Source organism: Malania oleifera, chromosome 3, assembly GCF_029873635.1.
Source record: "Malania oleifera isolate guangnan ecotype guangnan chromosome 3, ASM2987363v1, whole genome shotgun sequence".
Lineage (NCBI taxonomy): Eukaryota > Viridiplantae > Streptophyta > Magnoliopsida > Santalales > Ximeniaceae > Malania > Malania oleifera.
The window spans coordinates 46,284,292-46,288,651 of record NC_080419.1 but is presented as its reverse complement, the minus strand read 5'-3'; the positions used below and the strand labels follow the sequence as shown (position 1 = coordinate 46,288,651).

General features: G+C 30.4%; 1 non-coding gene across 1 annotated transcript; it reads left to right on the top strand.

Moving 5' to 3' along the window:
* Positions 1 to 827: 827 nt before the first annotated feature.
* On the top strand, positions 828 to 899 carry TRNAD-GUC (transfer RNA aspartic acid (anticodon GUC)). Its single transcript has one exon. It is a non-coding gene; the product is annotated as a tRNA-Asp (tRNA).
* The last annotated feature ends 3,461 nt before the right edge of the window (positions 900 to 4,360 follow it).

Here is a 4,360-nt window from a genome sequence, read left to right as displayed (position 1 = left end):
AGCCCATTTCTAATTAAATTTATTATTGGTTTAAAAAAAATAAAAAGAAAAAAAGAATATTTGTGCATATTTGCAAACAAAATAAATTTATCTAATGTCAAAATTTTTGCATATATTCAGGAGAATAGCAAGTCAATGTAAACTATGTGATCTTTTAAATTTTCAATGTGTGTCTATATATATATATATATTTTAATATGCATATTGAGGTAAAAATAAGTGTGTGTATGTATGCGCGCGAGCCTACACACGCGTAGGCATAGAAAAGACAAAAGAAATTAAAATTAAAATGCCAATATCAAGTGAGAATTGGGACAACATACTTGAGTGATAGGAGATTTTGCTTATATAATGGAATTGTCTAATTTCAAAGGGAATCTTCTATAATTCACATGTGAGGGGTTACTAATTATCTTTACTAAAATGAAAGAACGATTACAAAATACCTTCAATTCTCTTTAATGTACATATATTTATAAGAGAGAATCATTACAAAATCATACTTGAAACCTCCATATAAGTGCCCATAAAACTTCTGTAAACCCCACAAGCATAATAAAATGCTGGACTGATGGACGATCAGCCTCCACCACCATAAAAAAGGGACTTGGAAAAGGGATAAGTATCTCATTCATATTCTATTCTTTCTACTGTTGCAATTCAACGTAAATAAATAATAAATAAATATTATGTATAAGTTTGTGTACCCATATAATTAAACTTGACATCATACAAAACATATATACACATTATAAATTGTGATTTTAGTAAAAATGGGCTCTACCTTTAGTCGTTATCTAAATACAAGATAAGCAACCAATCATTCAGTCGTTGTAGTATAGTGGTGAGTATTCCCGCCTGTCACGCGGGTGACCCGGGTTCGATCCCCGGCAACGGCGTTTTATATTTTATCTTTTTTCTACTATATTTTTGGCTGGCTCTGCACTGTGCACCTACAATAAAGGCAGTCCCCGTGGACGACTTACGTGAGCATCGTCATTTAAACAACGGGATACTAATTTAGTATTTGTTAAAATACAATGTGCAGAATTTTATTAATTTTAAAGTAAAACATATTTAAATGTGAAATTAAGTTTAAAAAGGAAAATGTAGATCTGCATTGGAGTAATATTTAATGAGAATTTTAAATATAAAATTTAGGGCAAAACATTAATCTACACACTAATAAAATTAATTTTTTAAAAATAAAATGTAGATCTATATATAGAGTGTAGAAATATTTAATGAGAATTTTAAATTGTAAAGTCTAGGATAAAAAATTAATCTACACTTAATTGTAGATTAAAAAAAATATAACATATCAATAATAATGTGGTTGACGGACATATTCACATTCCTCGAAATGTATGAGCTTTCATGAAACATAGGCATCATATTCTGGCCTAATTTTATGGGAATCTTACTTTTTAGATCAAATTGTCCTCACTATTCTGGATTTTGAACAATAATGCCACTACAATATAATATAATCGACCTCTATAATTAAATTTAAAATAGTAAATTACCACTAAACTAAAAGTAAACAAATTTAATTTAACACAAATATTCTTTATTTTAATTTAAAAATATATACAAATGTTAATTAAACATATTAATATAAAATATTAATTTAAGTTTAATTAATTAAAATTAAAAATCCAATATTGATAGACTTTTTCAAAATAATAATTTAACAATTTATAATATTCTAATTGTAAATTTATTATTTAAATAATTTATTTAATCATTCATAATTATCAACTTGGGTGTCCTCCCATCAAGTGTCTTTTGAACTTATTGATTTTGTTGTTTTTTTTTTTTTCCCAACCAAGGAACAAAGAGTATAAGTTCCAATAATCTTGCCCATGTTGGGTGGAATCTTACCCATGTTGTCCATCCAGGTTGACTCAAGTAGTAAGGATGATTTGTGACTTTGGTAATCCCATCACATGTTTATTTCTCCCTTAAGAGTTTATTTCGGTAAATTACCAAGGGTGCGTCAATAGGCGGATGACTTTCACCCCTTAAGTTTGATGCCTTATCATAGTGTTCAAAGTTATGCAATGATGACTAGATTCCTAGGTAATAAAAAAATATATATAATCTTTCCCATGTTAATTTGGCTTCTGGAGTCAACTTGAATTTTGTAATTAGCATTTAAAGTTAGTACACCTATATTCCAAAGCTTGTTAAATTTATACCATTTTCAGTGCAAGTAAGGTTTAGGTAATTCCTAATTTGAAACTCAAACAAGGATATTTTTTTTTTTGGGGTACTTCAAAGGTTTAGTATTCTATTTGGGGTCCTCAATCAATACTTGCAAAGTAAGCCAATCAAAAAATAAAAAAATAAATAAATACGAAGAGCATGCAAGGCAGAAATAAGTGGTGTTTAGGTGAAAATCCTGCTCACTTCTTATTAGAAGAATGGAAAGAGAAAAATTTGAGAGGATTGTACTTTGAGAATTTGTTCTAGATATGGTATATCTTGAATATATTTGAATACTTCAAAAATTCTAAAAAAATGTGAACTATTAATTTAAGTCTAAGGGAGTGATTTATGGTGTGAAGATTTGTTTAATGGATTTTAGTTATTATCAACATCAAGTTAATAGAAATAACGAGTCCAATCCTCCTAAAATGAAAAGGCCGTAACAATAATTCTCTTCAAGGCGTTATTGGTAATTAGCAGTTCTCATCCAAATCTTCAAACCTAATCATTCAAAATGTTGATGGTTGAATTTCAATCATCAATTATGCATAAACCTAGATCAACTTATCCAAGTCTTCAAATCTAATTATTCAAAATGTTGATGGTTAAATTTTGATTATCAGTTTGTAAAACAACCTCTTATTACAGGTTCATCAAATCAACCTACCATTTGCTTTTTTTTTGGATGGTTTATCTTATATAACTACACTTGTAATCCATTCCATTTTTGTGTTTTTCGTATACAACATCATTTTTATAAAATCTTTCACTTAGAAATCTTGTCTTTTACTCAAATCAAACCATTATTTCATAAGTTTAAATCCAACAATATCAGTAAGGAATTCCTTGACTACAATTGTTGGCTTATATCTCTGGATGCGACGCAAAGAGACGAGGCAACCTTCTTTGATTCAATAGGGCTTGGGCTCTTGAGAGGCGACAATTGGGCTGAAGACCCTCGTTCACTCTCTTGAAATAACGACATTGGGCTTTTATCTCTGGATAGGTAAGCCTTCAATCCTTGTATTCTGCTGTCGTGTAATGTCATTCCTTATTATTCCCCTAAATATTGAATACATTATTCATTTTAATCGATGAAATCATTTTTTATTTAAAAAATTTACATATTTTTTTAGTATGGAGGTTGAATGTCACGAATCATAGAAAACAGTACGACATAATTGTTCTTATAACATTAATTGTTTTTTGTTTCTTGTTTTTTTTTTGGAAAGAGGCCAAAGTGCACCAATGAAGTTCTCCATTGATATCATTGAAGGACTTGGTGTTTGGATCTTAATTTTATCACCATGGTACAAATGCTGCAAAATACAAAATGTAAATTGTATTTTCTACTGCAATGAAACTCCACTTATTTTTCAACATTGTGACTGGAGTATTAATACCATCTACATAGTTTCCAATTAGATAAGAACCTTGCATACACACATTTTTACTTTTAAAATTTTGAATTGTTAGGAATCTGTGAGCAAAAAAAAAAAAAAAAACACACACACTAGAAAAATAGATGACACTAGAAATTACGTGGTTTGGTCTAAATTGACCTACGTCGACGTAGCACATCACAATCCACTATGAAATCGGGAGAAAAATACAAACTCTCAGGCAGCTCTCTCTGTACTCTTCCTCACTCTCTTTTCTGCATTCTACCTCTCTTCTCTGTACATTTTTCACTCGCACACACCTCTCTATTTGTAGATGGTTGGAGGAATTATATTAAATGGTGATGAAGGAATTACAATAAATCGGCGGACACAGCTCAACGCGACACTAGCTCACACACGCGTCTCATGGCTCCGGCAACTCAACAATCTCTCACTAGGAGATGGAGACGCCTCCTCATCTAGTATATGATTAAATGATGTGCTCAAATATGTCTTCAGGCATGAAAACCAACTGAAGTTGAACACAATTTCAGCTTCTTTGTAGTCACCACTTTTGTCAACATATTTGTCGGATTCCTACTACCTTGGATTTTTTCCAGTTTCAACAATCCATCCTCTAATAGAGATCTGACGAAATGATAACGTAATCCAATGTGTTTGGTTCTGAAATGAAATGCAGAGTTCTTTGCTAAATGTATCACACTCTGACTGTCGCTATATAAAATATTTCTTTCCTACTTTATTCC